Source organism: Epinephelus fuscoguttatus, linkage group LG24 (genome assembly GCF_011397635.1).
Source record: "Epinephelus fuscoguttatus linkage group LG24, E.fuscoguttatus.final_Chr_v1".
Taxonomy (NCBI): domain Eukaryota; kingdom Metazoa; phylum Chordata; class Actinopteri; order Perciformes; family Serranidae; genus Epinephelus; species Epinephelus fuscoguttatus.
In genome coordinates this window covers 1,262,599-1,281,821 of record NC_064775.1, presented here as the reverse complement: position 1 = coordinate 1,281,821, position 19,223 = coordinate 1,262,599, and the positions used below count along the sequence as shown (strand labels likewise).

The 19,223-nt window shown below is 40.3% G+C and overlaps 2 pseudogenes; both read right to left on the bottom strand.

The window, feature by feature from the left end:
- LOC125884806 (NLR family CARD domain-containing protein 3-like) overlaps positions 1 to 19,223 on the bottom strand; it is a 105,756-nt pseudogene that overhangs the window by 79,459 nt on the left and 7,074 nt on the right.
- Positions 905 to 17,885, bottom strand: LOC125884920 (NLR family CARD domain-containing protein 3-like; annotated as a pseudogene).

The following is a 19,223-nucleotide window of genomic DNA, read 5'->3' as shown; positions in this document are numbered from 1 at the left end:
ATAATACGCTAGAAGATGGTTCCCCAGAAAAGGAGCCTGATAGCTGAAGGCTCTGGCTCCTGATCAAATTTTGGAGACTTTAGGGACCATGAGTAACCCTGCATTCTCAGAGTGCAGTGTTATGGTGGGATAATATGACACTATGAGCTCTCTAAAATATGACGGAGCCTGACCATTTAGAGCTTTATAAGTTAGGAGAAGGAATTTACAGGACACCAGTATAGAGAAGCTAAAACAGGAGAAATGTGATCTCTTTTCTTTGTTCCCGTCAGTACACGTGCCGCAACGTTCTGAATCAGCTAGAGTCTTAAGAGACTCGTTGAAGCAACCTGATAATAAGGAATTACAGTAATCCAGCCTCTGTCAGTTTTTCTGCATCTTTTTCAGCCAGGATAGTTTTGTGATATTACTCAGGTAAAAGAACACAGTCTTTGAAGTTTATTTTATGTGGGAGTTAAAGGACAAACCTTGATCAAATATTACTCTGAGGTTCCCTACATTTGTGCTCGAGGCCAGAGCAATGCCATCTAGAGAAACTACCTCTTCAAATAGTCTCTGAGGTACAGTAACTTCAGTTTTCTCTGACTACACTTAAAAAAATAACCAAGTTGACTACCAGGGTATACACTGTAAAATATGACAACTAGGTTGACTACCAGAATATACACTGCAACAAAAGACAACCTTGGTGACTACCAGTATAAAAACTATCAAAGAAACCTTAAAACCAACGGGATTAGATTAATAAATGACACCAGGGTAAACCCTGCCCAAAATGACCAGGGAATGCTCTGTAAAAAATGACAACTACAAGGTTCAGGGTACTAAATTTAGTGACAAATGTGTCCACAAACTTTTAGCAACATACTGTATATTTCAACTGAAAATAAAACACGCACTCACAGACAGCATTACGTTTTATTGAGACAAGAGACGGAACTTAAAACAAAACTTGATAGAAGGTACAAGTCAATGGCATTTCCATAATTTAATGATCGTAGCTACAGTCTTCAAAGGAAAGGAAGTGTAAGAAGTTTACAATGTACATGAAGAATCTCTTCAGTTATTCTGAATAAAAATATGTGTGATCCTGTATAGACCCCACTGATCTGGCCAGCAGGAGCTTTCTCTATCCAGAGGAGACTCCCTCCTACAGAGAACACAGAGACAATGAGGAACCATATGATTTGACTCCAAACCAGACTCCAAACCCAGGATAAAGAGGTTCAGTGAATGTGGTGTTGAAGGTGTGGAGGTGGATCAGTGTGTCAGAGGAGACTCTGAAGAAGGACAGAGTGCCAGCAGGACAGTCCACATACACTGCTATTCTACCAGAGACAGAGGAGGAGGAGGGAATGGATGTCCCTTTGTTATTATGAGAGACATAGTAATCTCCATCATCGGAGCAACCCAGTCTCCAGGAGAGATCATTTTCTCCAAACCTGCATTTAGATCTTTCTCCTCTCCTGCCGATTCGTTTGTAAGTCACTGCTAAAGACACATTTCCCCTCCATTCAACCTCCCAGTAACAGCGACCAGTCAGACCAGTTCTACACAGCAGCTGAGGCCAGTAGTGAAATCGGTCTGGATGATCAGGGTACGGCTGCTCCTCCTCCACACATGTCGCCATCTTGTTGTTGTCAGACACTTCGATCTTTCGGTTTACCGTGTTTGTGTCGATGGTGAGTTCACAGGAATCTGATGGAGAGAAGAAGACACAATACAGCTGCAGTTATTCAGCAATCATCACTCTGATGATGACATCAGAGATTTGAATGAGTGATGTCACAGTTTGAAGATCAAATGAAAAACACACTTACACTTCCTCAGACCTGGTCTCAACCATCGGACTCCACCAGGCTCCACCCTGAAAGAAGGAGGGGGGTCAGAGCAGCACTTCCTCTTTCAGCATGCACACATGGACATTACATCACTCTCATTTAATACGTCACCTACAAAAATGTTATGTTAATCCAAAAAAGGTGAATATTCCCCATGAACTGAGGTATGGACCACATTTAACAACAACAAAACTCTCAACCGACTCCTGCAGTATAACCCAAGACTCATTTATCCAGTCAGATGCTCAGTACTTCACAAACGCATGACCTTTTGCTATAACGTTACGATTTAAAACTTGTCAATACAAATAGTGTCATGCCTGGCTGAGTGGCGTGCCTGAGCGTGTGTATGTTTGAACTCTGTTCAAGTTGAGCTCATACTAAAGATAAAAAAACAATGACTGGCCAGCTCACTAGTGTGAAAGTCCATGGTACAGGCAGGCAGTCAGAAAATGCATCCAATGCACTCTGACTGCAGTTACAAATCCTTTATTAATACATGGATAAACCAACGCCTTTTGGCTAGAGAGTCTTCATTGGGCTGTAAAATGCATTAGAAACAGGTGTGCAATTTAAGAACTCAGGTAGGGGTCATGCAATGCAGGTCACATGATATATTGTTGTAGCTCTACAAGACAAAAACCACATAGAAAGAAACAGCAAATGAAAATGATGTAAATGTATACTACTTTAAGTCATTCACATATTTAGTAACAAGAAAAAGGCTCAATGTCAAATAAAAAAAAAACGAAACAACAGTGAAATGAAGTAAAAATCATATTGTGACAAACCTGGCAGAAAATGAAAACTATAATATATATGACAAAGACAAGAAACAATAAGTGTGAACAGTCAACAAACTCATCACATGTATATAGTTCAAATATTTGAAAAGAATGTAACTCATGATGACTAACACAGAGATTTTACAGTAGCGATAAAGTTAAGTCTAAATATTCAAAGGCAGGAAAGCTCCAAAGGGCTTACAAAGGATCACCCCCAGTAATGTACATAAATTACATATATTAATGTATTTAAAATAAATACATTAAAAGCTCATACTACTTGTAGGCACAAGTGTTTTATCTTGTTACATTTTAGGTAACGGTTGTGTTTGTGAAGTAATGAGCAGCCAACTGGATAAATGAGACTCGGATTAAACACTTGATTGGTTGATACATTTTAGTTTTGCTGTTGTTAAACGCGGTCTCCATTTCATCAAGAACATTCACCTTTTTTGATTCTTCGTTCACCGTGGAGGCATGCAAGACAAACATTTTGTTTTCAATTTCAACATCTTGAGTGATGTGAATTATTTACATACAAATGGCAATTATGTGGGTGAAGATTTATTTTAAGTTCTTATTCATTCTTATTTCATTAGATTACTCACATTTATTTAAAAACAATCTGTGTATTTATGAGGTGTTTTGATAATGGAAAAAACATAAAAGAAACACTGAAATTCAACAAAGACACATAACTGATTAAAAATTACCAATAAATTTGTCACATGAGAAAACATTCTGTATTATTTTCAAATGACCCTCTTTTACTCAGTTGGTTATAAAGAATCTACAAGGGTTCTTTACAAACCATTTACTATCAAATACATTTTTATATAGCTTTTCCAGTTTTCTAAACTGTAGATATATTAATGACATCTGGATATAGCAGTGGTTCTCAAATGTTTTACAACCCATACCACCTCAGAAAATATTAGGCTCTGCAAGTACCACCATGATTACCGATACAAAACACAATAGCGCAGGCCTACCCTGTTCAGCTACAGAAAATTTTAAACACCAAATATTCTCCGCCTGACACGCACTTCTGTTCCTGTAGGAGCCAATGTTGACTTAAGATAGTACAATTTAGTTGGTAGGTTTATAGCGTGTTTTTATACTTTATTGATGTGGATTGTTGCTATTATTGCTTGTTCTGTATATGTAAGCCCCTGAATGGCATTAGTCTTTTATGTTAAACATCCAGTTACCTATTATTCTTGTAATACCTGAACTATGCACTGCACATGCTCATCACGGCACAAAAGGCAATATAGAGGTATGAGTGTGTTAGCAGCAGTGCGAGGTACAGAGTAAAAAAGGTTTTTTGACTGTCATGTCACCGTTAAGTTATTGTCACATTACCGTTACGCAACAGGCTTTGGAAATGCATAATGTGGAACACCCAAGGTGAACTTTTTCATGTTTTTACGACTGAGAGAAGCTCAGAATGTGTGGATAAAAATGTAACCTGGATGTACAGCAACATGGAAAATAAACGGTCAAGACTACGACCTGGGTTTTCTTTGATTTCGTGAGTAAGGAGTAGAAATACATAGTGCAGACGAGTCAAGACCAATTATTCTGCCTTCTGCTAACATCTTTGTGTGGCTGTGGAATTAAGTTTAAGTTTGCCACTACACTTCCTATTGTTCCCATTTGGAGCCATGATTGCAGCGTTTTAAACCATTCATTTCACCTTAGGTTACTAATCACAGTTTAGTTCATAACATGGACATATGAGCATGCTACAAGGCTGATATCAAAAACTTAAATATTACAGGAGAGGCAAAACTTTTTTTTTGTTAATTACAGTTCAGGGATCTCATAGTTGAGGTATTTTAATTTAAAATTCTGTCGTACTTTGACAGCAGTTATTATTATTTTTAATATTTTGGAGATTCCTTCACATACCACTAGAGGAAGCTCATGCACTACCAGGAGTACACATACCATAGTTTCAGAACCAGTGGGATACAACGTTCAAAGATGGCACCTTGCTCATTGCCATGAAAGTTGCTCCCCAAGCCAAACAAGACTCCTTGGACTTCCTCGTGCTCCTGGGTTTTTGGGCCCATATATTCATATCCTACATAGAGTCCTTCTGCACTTATCATGCAAATGAGCTATGGCTGATTTGATGGAAACTGAACTTTGGAGTACTGCTGACAAAAACAGAGTACTTACGAACCAAAATTAGCCACTCTACCTGCATGAAGGAAAATAGCCTGATAGTGTTACCTTAGCAAAAGAAGTGACTAAATTTAAAAAGACCTCCTGAATTTATGCGGCAGAATGTTGGAGACAATCATCATTCCTGGCTTTGCTGCTGTGACGCTTTAAAAGTCAAGAAAAATACTAAGAGAAGCATTAAGTCACATTTGTGGGCACCAAAGCTGATGCATACAGAGCAGCTCCGCCCAGTAGGATTCTCCCTCCCGCCTTCCTTACGGTCAAAACAGCAGCAAAGATAACTGAGATCTTTTAATCTCGTATCATGCCTAACTTTAGCGGATCATAACATATCAGGTATGGAATTAATCTGCAGACACTTCGGTTTCTATGGATGTTTTATTTGTGATTTTTACCGATGACAAAGGTCAAAATGTAGCAGACAATTACAGAAATGCCTTTTGCTCGATACTTTTGTAATGTGATTTTGTATATGTATGAAATAGTCAATAAAACTGGATTTCAGCAATCCTGAATCACCACAACCACAAGAGATCCTTGACCATGCATAAATGTGCAAAGAAAATATTAGGCTGATGGTTCCATTTGTATGTGAAATTAGCTGCAGACAGATTGATATACACAAAATCAGTTTGACACTCGCCTTCGTTAGCTTGGTGTGACAAGATCAGATGATCAATGTGGCAGTTAAAAAGGTTTCTGGCTCCTCCTCCTCTATCATACTGAGTGTCTGTGCCTGCAGAAAGTCTCTTCATACCTGAGAGTGTCCAGTCTCCAGTTTGGATCCTTCAGTCCAGCTGACAGCAGCGTCACTCCTGAGTCTCCTGGATGATTGTAGCTCAGGTCCAGCTCTCTCAGATGGGAGGGGTTGGAGCTCAGAGCTGAGGCCAGAGAAGCACAGCCTTCCTCTGTGATCAGACAGCCTGACAGACTGCAAACACACAAAAAAACACACATCACATTATTTGAGGGTCCTGTGAGGGTTAGGGTAGTGATACAGACTCCTAAAAAGCAATATTCAGTAGGGCTGCCCCCTGAATGTCGGAGACTCAAATCATCACTTGGAGACCCCTCAGTTGACGGAGATTTGTACAAGGCGAGCAGTTTTTTCAATCAGTTTGTGCTGTATTTCTAGGGACGTTTTGGTGCCTAAATAGCTGCAGAGTGAGCACTCGTCGCATTCACGCTGCTCTCTGGTACAAGCAGCTGTGAGGCAGAGGCAGCTGCACAGAGGAAGAGAGGTTTTGCCAGGTCAGGCTCCAAATTAACAATATTTTATGCCTTCTCCTTAGAAATGTTGAATTTGCAGCTCACAGCAGCTCAATACCAAACAGTATCTGGCTAGTGTTGAAAAAAAAATGTTGCGCACTTCTAATCTGTCATTAGTGTAGTTAGCTTACTTAGTATATTACATGAATGTCACTATCACACTGAACATCCTGCCGAATTGCATTCAAATCCTCAAACTCTAAATGGCATAAAGTAACTGTTACACCCGCAAACGTAATAACAGCCCACAAACGTAATAAACCACAAACGTAATACAGATCTGCAGCTTTGAATGTAATAATCCCACAAATATAATAAATTTCCCACAAAAGTAATAGCAGATGCCTACTACAAACACACAAGTTTCCGCAAATGTAGTAACAATTACATTTGCAGGAAATTATTACATATGTGGGAAGGTGAAAATCTAAACTTTAATAACTTCCCACAAATGTAATATGAGACTGAATAATGATCTTTGTGGTTGATGTTGTTTGTTTGTTTACTTATACACCTGCCAATAGTGATGCGTGTCTTGACAAGCAACCCACAGGTCGGGTGGGGCGGGTCAGAAAGTGACAGAGCAGTGTTCTGAGTAAGTTAGAAATAACTTACAGAAGCACACACACAGACACACACACACTAGTCATTCCTTGTCAGTTCACAGAATTTCTCTGTGGCAGCAAATATGTCATTTAATTGGATTTATTTTATTTTCTTCTGCCTCTTGTTAATACGGATTTCTCTGCAGCATCTGGCCGACAGTACCTGTTCAGCACCTCGGACAGCAGCGCTGCGAGATGGGTTGGCTCTCATAGGGGGTCAGGTGCAGGTTGTAAGGTTTTAAAAACCATGGTTTACAATAACTTAATCATCCTCCACTCAAAAATGTGTTTTCTTCTTGTTTCTACAGATGAATGTTTGAGCCTCACTGTGCAGAATGATGTATGTGCAGAGCTTGACACTCGAAGGCTGTTTTCACATTTATCTGCTGAAAATGCTCATATGATTTTAAGGGCTAGGGCTATGAGCCTATGTTGGTGGCTTATGTAGCCTATGTTTGAACCATTTAATTATCAATGTCTGCATATCAAAAGCCAAAAACTTGAATATGTTGTTCATTCTTTGGAAGGGCTACAAGCATGATTTGTGACATCACAAATATTTTAGGAGCCAGTCATGGTCCAATGTTCAACTTACACAAGTGTGATGTGGAAACTTGAATCCTCCAGTGCACATACACTGAGAATGGACTTAACAGTGAAACCTTTGGGATGAAGAATAAAATTGGCATATTGATAGATTCTAGCATTTTTAATGAGGGAGAAGGTGTAGATGTCATTTTAAGGATTTTAACAAGATAATTGATTTTTTTGTGGAAAAACTATATCATACATTATTATTCAAAGAGAAACATTTATATACGTTAAAACATGTCTTGAAGGAATCTTTAATGATTAAATTATCATTTATTTTCATCAAAAAAAGATAACTTAATTGTGATGATAATCACAATTATTTTAATCGTTATTATTATTACTATTATTATTATTTTTCTGTTAATTATTTCTTCCCCATGTACACACATATACAAAATCACACATACAATAATATAACTTGAACACACATATACGCCCACAAACAGAGCTGTCTTGGTCCATGTTACTATCAAAAAGTACACGGACCAGTCTTAAACCTTGAAAAATGTTTTCATTACTTCAAAGAATGAACGACATATTCAAGTTTTTGGCTTTTGATATGCGGACATATTTTAATTAAATGCTTCAGACATAGGCTACATAAGCCACCAACATAGGCTCGTAGCCCTAGCCCTTAAAATTATATGAGCATTTTCAGCAGATAAATGTGAAAACAGCCTTCGAGTGTCAAGCTCTGCACATACATCATTCTGCACAGTGAGGCTCAAACATTCATCTGTAGGAACAAGAAGAAAACACATTTTTGAGTGGAGGAGGATTAAGTTATTGTAAGCCATGGTTTTTAAAGCTTACAACCTGCACCTGACCCCCTATGAGAGCCAACCCATCTCGCAGCGCTGCTGTCCGAGGTGCTGAACAGGTACTGTAGGCCAGATGCTGCAGAGAAATCTGTATTAACAAGAGGCAGAAGAAAATAAAATAAATCCAATTAAATGACATATTTGCTGCCACAGAGAAATTCTGTGAACTGACAAGGAATGACCAGTGTGTGTGTGTGTGTGTGTGTATGTGTGTGTTTCTGTAAGTTATTTAACTTACTCAGAACGCTGCTCTGTCACTTTCTGATCTGCTCCACCCGACCTGTGGGTTGCTTGTCAACACACGCATCACTATTGGCAGGTGTATAAGTAAACAAACAAACAACATCAACTACAAAGATCATTATTCAGTCTCATATTACATTTGTGGGAAGTTATTACAGTTTAGATTTTCACCTTCCCACATATGTAATAATTTCCTGCAAATCTAATAGTTATTACATTTGCGGAAAATTGTGTGTTACGTTTGTAGTAGGCAGCTGCTATTGCGTTTGTGGGAAATGTATTACATTTGCGGGATTATTTCATTCAAAGCTGCAGATCTGTATTACGTTTGTGGTTTATTACGTTTGTGGGCTGTTATTACGTTTGCGGGTGTAACAGTAACAAACAGTTCAATATTTAAATAGAACAGCCATATCTGATTTGACTGTGACTCACTTGCAGCCCTAATATTCAGTGAGAGCACAATGTTAAAAAAAATTCAACTCTTAAAATCCTAACAAAACTACTGATGAGAGAGGCTGTTTGAAACATAGCTATGGGAATATCTCAAGTAATCCAGGTCAACCCATAACTTGATCGTACCTGAGAGTTTCCAGAGCACAGTGTGGACTCTGCAGTCCAACAGAAAGAAGCTTCACTCCTGAATCCTGCAGATTGTTGTTACTCAGGTCCAGGTGTCTCAGACTGCAGGACTGGGAGCTGAGAACTGAGGACAGAGCTTCACAGCTTCTCTCTGAGAGGTTACAGTCACTCAGTCTAAGGAGAAATTAATCGAAAACAATATCAAACTTATCATAATTACTGAACTAGGAATATACGTGCATGACATAATTAAAATTACATGATATCAATATGTGGATGAGCTTTCTCACATCAGCTAGATATCCTCTGTTTGCTGTGTGTAAAGACGAATCAGAGCAAAAAAAAATGAAAGCCCCTCTATCAAGTCAAATTTACAATCCCGATATACATAATAACTGCACTGAATGCAGGTATGACTGAATGGTTGAGTTGTTGAATTACTGACCAATCAGAAACATCACATCTCATTAGGATGAGCTCAGTATAAAAGTTTCAAATTTGATGCCAGGAGACATGTGGTTCAGGTACCTCAATGCAAACATTTTTGTAAATCTTGACTTATCTCAGTTGAGGACGACATTTAGGATTTTTGGCATTACAGGAACATGTTTCCTGACTGCATTTAGAAAACTAGAATTGCCGCCTTGCGGCTGTATGCCTCTGCGAACCAGTGAAGTTGCAGTTACAGTTCACATCTATGTCAATCCAGAGTCATAGGTCACCATGACAGCTGACAATGCTTAAAATGTTGCTTCAAATAAGGTGCATATTCTGAAACGTGGATGCTTCACACACATATTCAACCTGGCAACACAGAAGAGCTTACACACACTACAGTTTTAAGGTGGGCACCTCAGATTAGTGTCACCAACCTAGTATCTGTCCAAATCTCACCCACTGTTCCTGAGTTATGATACTGAATAATGGCCAGAAAAGTGTTTCTGCAGAACATTATGATGTCAAAGTGAAGTTGACCTTTGACATTTTGGATATAAAATGCCATCACTTTATCACCATATTCATCACTAATAAGGGCTGTGTTAAGCTGTCTGGATACACCAGTGCATCATCAGCAAATACAGCAAATTTCTGTTAATCTGGTGCCAATTTTATTCCCCTTATCGCATTATCTTGCCTTATTCCTTGATCCTGCAGCTCAATAAAAGTTGCTAACAAAATGCAACTTAAGAGGCAACCATGTCTGGTTGATCACTCTAGTATAAGCATCTGAGTTTCACACTGATCTGTAAATGAGCTGACAGTCTATTATATGATATTGCTATGACTTGGAGTATTGTTTTATTGAAGCCTTGATTTTCCATAAATCTAAATAGAAGGCTCCACCTCACAGAATCAAAAGCTTTCTTTGCATCTAGACTTACTGTCTGAGCATGAGTTTATTTCTATTATATATCTAGTTGAAAAATGAGATAGCGCTTCAACAATGAGATTCTCAGCAGAGTACTACACTGAAAATCCAATCAGCATATACCAAAACAATGTAAAAAGGTGGCACATCTCAAATTTCTAAGTTGAGAAGGATCTATGTTTCGCTTGTGTATTTGGCTCACATCAAATAGCAGGGGTAGCAAATTCAAAAACAGATGGCTGAGAATCCACAGACAAACAGCGGAAAGGCAAAGAAAAGCTGTAGGCAGATAGACGGGCAGGTACAGATCCAGGTTACAGGATAAAAACTAATAGAGGATTGAATGCGAAATATGAGCACCAAGGTAACACTGACAAACTGGCAAACCGGCTGGGTGGAAATGGGCTTGTATATATATGCAGGGCTGATAAGGAAAGTGGGAACAGCTGAGCACGTCTGCAGGGAAAGTCAGGTGACAAGGTTATAATGGTTTGATTTTATGCAAACCGGCTGATTCAGATTTGTCACAGTGGCATGGCAGGTGTGCTGAGCAGAAGACCAGGTGGTCCTACTATTTCAACACTTGTGATGCAGAGGAGCAATACAGATTCCATCCTGATCTGAACGGTGGACCACTTGTTTATCCTTATAGGAGGGGTCACAAGAATATGGAATTTGTAAGCGGGACCAGGACAGTTATAATGAGCTATTCTCTTCTTGTTAAGGTGGATTGAGAGCCCAGTTTGCATTCTCGTTAAAAATACAAGTGTGTCTTTAGTGAGCATTGGGCCCTGCCATGTTTGTGCTTTATCAAGTTTTGTGATTTTTATGGACATTATCTCCAGGCTCAACCAAGGTGTGGAGAGCATCGAACAGTGGAAAGGTGTCAAGGTTGCATCTCTGATTTTTGAGGATGACATGGCTCTGTTGGGTTCATGGTAAATGGACTACATTTCACGCACTTGTACACTGGGATGGTTTGAGGCCATGGTGCTCTATTGGAAAACGGTGGATTGGTCCATTTGGACTGGGAGTGTGTCACTACCCCTAATTAATGAGCTCAAGATCATGTTCCTGCGTGAGAATCAGCATTAGATCAGCGATCATATTGGTGACCCATCTAGTGGACACTGTAGATACTGTATCAGACTGTCATGGTGAAGAAAGCTGAGCCTAAAGGCACATCTCTGTGTTCCAACTTTACCTATAGTCCTGAGTTTTATAACTGCAAGAGCGATATCATATACCAGCAGCCAAATTAATTTCACTTAAGGGTGTTGGGGCTGACCTTTTGAGATTGATCAAGGATCAAGGAGAATACAGAGAACATTCTGAGTAAAACAGGTGCTCTTTCATGTTAAAAGGAGTCAGCTAAAATGGTTTGGGCATCACATTAATGTCTCCCTGTTGAGGCATTCCAAGTATGTCAAACAAAGAGGAGCCCTGGGAAAGACCTTGAACACCCTTGAGGAATAATTTATCACATCTTGTAATGCATCAAAACGACCCTGGAATAGCCAGAGAGCATGGCTAGTGAGTAGACTAGGGTGCATGCATTCAAATCCTGACCTGAGGTTGTTGAAAGTGCATTGAGCTGGTTAAGAAATATTACAAATCAATTACAACCAACAATGTCTTCATCTGACCTGAGAGTTTCCAGAGAACAATGTGGACTCTCCAGTCCAGCACAAAGCAGCTTCACTCCTGAATCCTGCAGGTTGTTGTTACTCAGGTCCAGGTGTCTCAGACTGGAGGACTGGGAGCTGAGAACTGAGGACAGAGCTTCACAGCTTCTCTCTGAGAGGTTACAGCCACTCAGTCTGGAGAGGAAATGTTAAGTCATAAAATGTCATAATTATTCTTTCCTGCTGAACATGTCTTTGTGCATTTAAAATATTTTCACTTTGGACAAATATCTATGTGCATACAAAGCTTTGTTGGAGGCTCTGACCACTGGCAGCAGCCTCAAAAGAGCCTCCTCTGAAGCAGAGTATTTCTTCAGGTCAAACACGTTCAGATCTTTTTCTGATGACAGTAAGATGAAGACCAGAGCTGACCACTGAGCAGGAGACAGTTTCTCTTTGGACAGACTTCCTGAACTCAGGTACTGTTGGATCTCCTCCACTAGAGAACGATCATTCAGTTCATTCAGACAGTGGAACAGGTTGATGCTTTTCTCTGCAGAGGGAGTCTCTTCGATCTTCTTCTTAATGTACTGGACTGTTTCCTGATTGGTCTGTGAGCCACTTCCTGTCTGTGTCAGCAGGCCTTGTAGAAGGGTCTGATTGCTCTGCAGTGAAAAACCCAGGAGGAAGCGGAGGAACAAGTCCAGGTGTCCATTTGGACTCTGTAAGGCCTTGTCCACAGCACTCTGGTGGAGATGTGTGAGTTTAGGTTTGTCTCTGAAGACTTTAGACCTTTGGGATGTTGTTTGTTGTTCTTCCATCAGATTGACTCCAGAGTTGATGAAGGTCAGATGGACATGAAGAGCAGCCAGAAACTCCTGAACACTCAGATGGAAGCAGAACACCTTGTCCTGGTACAGTCCTCTCTCCTCTTTAAAGATCTGTGTGAACACTCCTGAGTACACTGAGGCTGCTCTGATATCGATGCCACACTCTGTCAGGTCTGATTCATAGAAGATCAGGTTGCCTTTCTGCAGCTGATCAAAAGCCAGTTTTCCCAGAGACTCAATCATCTTCCTGTTCTCTGGACTCCAGTGATGATCTGTCTCAGCTCCTCCATCATACTTGATGTTCTTCACTTTGGTCTGAACCACCAGGAAGTGGATGTACATCTCAGTCAGGGTCTTGGGCAGCTCTCCTCTCTTTCTGGTTTTCATCACATCCTCCAGAACTGTAGCAGTGATCCAGCAGAAGACTGGGATGTGGCACATGATGTGCAGGCTTTGTGATTTCTTGATGTGGAAGATGATTGTTTTGGCCTGCTCCTTATTTCTGAATCTCTTCCTGAAGTACTCCTCCTTCTGTGGGTCAGTGAACCCTCTGATCTCTGTCACCATGTCAACACAGTCAGGAGGGATCTGATTGGCTGCTGCAGGTCGTGTGGTTATCCAGAGGCGAGCAGAGGGAAGCAGTTTCCCCCTGATGAGGTTTGTCAGCAGCACATCCACTGAGGTGGACTCTGTAACATCAGTCAGGATCTCATTGTTGTGGAAGTCCAGAGGAAGTCGACACTCATCCAGCCCATCAAAGATGAACACAACCTGGAACTCTTCAAACCTGCAGATTCCTGCTTCTTTGGTTTCAGTAAAGAAGTGATGAACAAGTTCCACCAAGCTGTACTTTTTCTCTTTCAGCACATTCAGCTCTCTGAAAGTGAATGGAAATGTCAACTGTATGTCCTGGTTGGCTTTGTCTTCAGCCCAGTCCAGAGTGAACTTCTGTGTTAAGACTGTTTTCCCAATGCCAGCCACTCCCTTTGTCATCACTGTTCTGATTGGTTCATCTCTTCCAGGTGAGGCTTTAAAGATGTCTTCTTGTCTGATGGTTGTTTCGAGTATGTCTGATTTCCTGGATGCTGTTTCAATCTGTCTGACCTCATGTTCATCATTGACCTCTGCAGTCCCTCCCTCTGTGATGTAGAGCTCTGTGTAGATTTCATTCAGAAGGGTTGGGTTTCCTGCTTTAGCGATCCCCTCAAACACACACTGGGACTTCTTCTGCAGGTTAGACTTGAGTTGATATTGACAAACAGCAACAGGAGGTCCTACATGATAACTAAGAAGTTCTGGAAGTGATTTATAAAGAAAACAATTAGTTAAATGTCCACAATAATGCATACATAAACACATCCAATTAATCCACCATGTTAAATCTTTAGCAAATTCATCGTACTGCTCTGCAGACAGTCAGCCAGCTCCTCCTGCTTCATTCTCCTCAGGAAGTGCAGTGTGATCTTCAGAAATGCCTCTCTGCTGCTCCTCCTCTGCTCTTCATCCTCACCCTCCAACACCTCCTCATCCTCCCTCTGACTCTTGAAGCATTCTGGGTAATCTGGACTCAGAACCTTCTGGATCTTCTTCAGCTCCTTCTTCACAAAAGTGAGGATGTTCTCCTCCAGCAGCTGGAACAGAATATTATATGAATGACACACTCAAACATCAGATCCATGTTGGACACACTGACAATCCACTGGTGTAAAAAGTGCAGCATGGAGATGATTGTGAACAGAATAGATGTCAAAGTAGTTGTTGTACATGTACAGACCATAAATATGGAGTCCAGGTGTGTTTGATGCTGCTGGGCAGACTGACCACTGGGAACCTCTGAGCTCTCCTGGTCCACTCTGTGGAGGAACCATCAACAATCAGCTCACATTATGTCTGTCCACACAGAGACACTGTCCACACAGAGACACACACTGTCCACACAGAGACACTGTCCACACAGAGACACACAGACACTGTCCACACAGAGACACACACTGTCCACACAGAGACACTGTCCACACAGAGACAGACACAAGGTCAATCATCATTCAGCTCATGTTTTATAAGAACACTGAATCAGATCATTCCCTCTGATAACCAAGTGTTGTTAGTACAGCTGATCCCACTGAGAATCCACCGTCTGGTCTGCGGCTCTCTGCAGCTTTTAGGTCATCGACTCCAGTTCAAACTCCTTCTCATCACATTGAAAATTCTCAGTGTCAGCACAGCAGAGATTGGGGAGTGATGATCCACTCCCTCCTCAGGGATCTTTGACTCTGAGTCTACAGTTACTGCTCAGTACTGCCAGGTAACAAACAGACAACTTACTGCTTCTACAAAACAACCTCACACTCTGAGACAAAAGCTCTCACCTTCTCAGGTTTGTGACACAATAGTAGTTAAAACATCAGTGTTATATTCAGCTTACTGTTGTCCAGCTTTAAATGAAATAGGTCTATCCATTGACCAGCCACTTTTGAAGGACACACAGCTGGGTGCAGGTGAGTCTGGTCTCTGATGGATCCTGAAGGACAAACAAACAAAGAGGATTTTTTTTAACTTCCAGCCACAGAAGCTTCTGGAGAAACTACCAGCTATCAACAAGAAAAGTTCAGTCAAGTTCAGGTGGAACGGATCATAATGTGAATTCAGAATGAGTACAGAGTTGATATGTAGATATCGTAGGCTCTGACACCGTCACTCCCTAAAAGGACACATCAGGATCAACACAGCAGAGACTGTGGAGTGACAATACAAGTCTACAGGCAGCCTCCAGGTGGAGCTGCAACACACTGAATGAACAAATCTATTGTTAAAAAACTTTCTCCAGTTTGGTTCTGTCAGATACAGAACTCTACGGAGCAATAAATTAGATTGTTTCCCCTGAAGTTAGTGTTCAATCAATCAATCAATTAATTTTATTTATAATGCCCAACATCACAAATCACAATTTGGCTCACAGGGCTTTACAGCCCTCTGTCCTTAGGACCCTCGCAGCGGATAAGGAAAAACTCCCCGGCAGACTAGGCCTAAGTCAGCCTAACTAGGGGCTGGTACAGGGCAAGCCTGAGCCAGCCCTAACTATAAGCTTTATCAAAGAGGAAAGTCTTAAGTCTAGTCTTAAATGTGGAGACGGTGTCTGCCTCCCGGACCGTAACAGGAAGATGATTCCACAGGAGAGGAGCCTGATAGCTGAAGGCTCTGGCTCCTGATCTACGTTTGGAGACTTTAGGGACCACGAGTAACCCTGCGTTCTCAGAGCGCAGTGTTCTGGTGGGATAATAAAGCACTATGAGCTCTCTAAGATATGACGGAGCTTGACCATTTAGAGCTTTATAAGTTAACAGTAGGATTTTAAATTCAATTCTGGATTTTACAGGGAGCCAGTGCAGAGAAGCTAAAACAGGAGAGATATGATCGCGTTTCTTAGTTCCTGTTAGTACACGTGCTGCTGCATTCTGAATTAGCTGGAGAGTTTTTAAGGACTTACTAGAGCTACCTGATAATAGAGAGTTACAGTAATCCAGCCTTGAGGTAACAAAAGCGTGGACCAATTTTTCTGCATCTTTTCGGGTCAGGATAGGCCTAATTTTCACAATATTATGCAGATGAAAAAATGCAGTCCGTGAGGTTTGTTTTAAATGAGAATTAAAAGACAAATCTTGATCAAATATAACTCAAAGGTTTATTACGGCAGTGCTAGAGGCCAGAGCAATGCCATCTAGAGAAACTATGTCATCAGATAAAGAGTCTCTGAGTTGTTTGGGGCCAAGAACAATAACTTCAGTTTTGTCTGAATTTAACATCAGGAAATTGGTGCTCATCCAGGTTTTTATGTCTTTAAGGCAGTTATGAAGTTTAGTTAATTGATTACTTTCTTCTGGCTTCATCGATAAATACAACTGAGTATCATCCGCATAACAATGGAAATTTACAGAGTAATTTCTATTGATGTTACCTAAAGGAAGCATATATAGAGTAAATAGGATTGGTCCGAGCACAGAACCTTGCGGAACTCCAAAACAAACTTTAGTACGTAAGGATGATTCATCATGAACGTGAACAAACTGAAAACGATCAGATAAATAAGATTTAAACCAGCTTAGTGCTGAACCTTTTAGGCCAATAAAGTGATCCAGTCTCTGTAGCAGAACTTGATGGTCAATAGTGTCAAACGCCGCACTAAGATCTAATAAAACAAGTACAGAGACGAGTCCTTTGTCTGAAGCAATCAGAAGGTCATTTGTAATTTTAACTAGTGCTGTCTCAGTGCTATGATGCACTCTAAATCCTGACTGAAATTCCTCAAATAAATTATTATCATGGAGAAAATCACACAGCTGGTCTGCGACTACTTTCTCAAGGATCTTTGACATAAAGGGAAGATTAGATATTGGTCTATAGTTGGCTAACACCTCTGGATCCAGGGTGGGCTTTTTTAGTAGAGGTTTAATTACAGCTACCTTAAAAGACTGCGGTACATAGCCTGTTAATAAGGATATATTGATCATATCTAATATATGAGTGTTAACTAAAGGAAAGACCTCCTTAAGTAGCCTAGTTGGGATGGGGTCTAAGAGACACGTTGATGATTTAGATGAAGAAATCACTGCAGTCAATTCTTGAAGAGAAATTGGGGAGAAGCAATCTGAATATAAATTAGGTCTTACAGCTGTGTTTGAGGTTAGACAGGTACTATCTGAGGACAGGAGGTCATGAATTTTGCCTCTAATAGTTAGAATTTTGTCATTAAAAAAGCTCATAAAATCATTACTGCTAAGGGCTAAAGGAATACAAGGCTCAATAGAGCTCTGACTCTCAGTCAGCCTGGCTACAGTGCTGAAAAGAAACCTGGGGTTGTTCTTATTGTCTTCTATTAATGCTGAGTAATAGTTTGCTCTGGCATTGCGGAGGCCCCTCTTATACATTTTGAGACTGTCTGTCCATATTAAACGAGATTCTTCCAGTTTGGTTAATCGCCAATTCCTTTCAAATTTTCATGATATTTGTTTTAATTTACGGGTTTGAGAGTTATACCAAGGAGCGAACTTTCTTTGCTCTGTTAACTTCTTTTTAAGAGGTGCTACGGAGTCGAGTGTTGTTCGCAGCGAGTCTACGGCACTATCGACATGGTATTAAATTTAACGACGGAGGAATAATTTCCTTAAATTTTGCGATAGCACTATCTGATAAACATCTAGTATAGTAACTGCTGCTGAGTGGCGTGTAATCGAGTAAAAAGAAATCAAAAGTAATCAAATAATGATCCGATAGCGAGGGATTCTGTGGAAAGATTGTTAGGTTATCAATTCCATACGTCAGAACAAGATCGAGGGTATGGTTAAAACATTGAGTGGGTTCATGTACACCCTGACTGAAGCCAATGGAGTCTAATAATGAGATAAACGCGGTAGCCAGGGAGTCATTATCAACGTCGACATGAATGTTAAAATCGCCTACAATAATAACTTTATCTGATTTAAGAACTAAACTGGATAAAAACTCTGAGAATTCAGATACAAATTCAGAATACGGGCCAGGAGCACGGTACACTATAACAAATAAAAGTGGCTGCGAGGTTTTCCAGGTCGGATGTAAAAGACTAAGAACGAGGCTTTCAAATGAATTATAGTCTAGTTTAGGTTTAGGGCTGATTAACAGGCTAGAGTTAAAAATGGCTACAACTCCCCCTCCTCAGCCGCTGCCTCAAGGAATGTGGATTCATTGAGACTGACATATTCATCTTGACACAGCCAGGTTTCAGTGAGACTGAGTAAATCACTATGATTATCTGATATTAATTTGTTTACCAACACTGCTTTAGACGATAGAGACCTGACATTTAACAGTCCGCATTTAATCCTCCTGTTTTGTCTTTCTGTCACAGAGTAGGTTTTAATTTTTATGAGGTTGTTATGCACAACTCCTCTTTGTTTAATTTTAGATTTAGATAATTTAGGTGGTCGGGGGACAGACACCGTTTGTATAAAACTATGAAAACTATGGCTGGGTAACTGCACTAGAAGCTCAGAGAGGCGTATAGGACTGCGACTCTGAGTCCTGATCTCAACTCTGGGTTGTCAGGGTTTTGAATTACTAATAAACTTCGCCAGGTTTCTAGATATGAGAGCAGCTCCATCCAAAGTGGGATGAATGCCGTCTCTCCTAATAAGACCAGGTTTTGCCAGCATGTAACCTGCATTAACTGCAGTGACATTTCAGGAAGCCAGTGTTAATTTTAATGACAAAAATTATGACGAAAAGTTTTTTGCAAATTATCTTTTTTCCATGATAACAATGAGATGATGATGAGCTAAAAACAGAACTTGATAATAGTCAAGTTAGTCGAGTTTTCTCCCAGGTAAACCCAACAACCTGCCTTTTAGATCCGATTCCCACATCACTTTTAAAAACATTTTATGAATTCTTTGAGGAACAGATTTTAAATATAGTAAATTACTCTCTACAT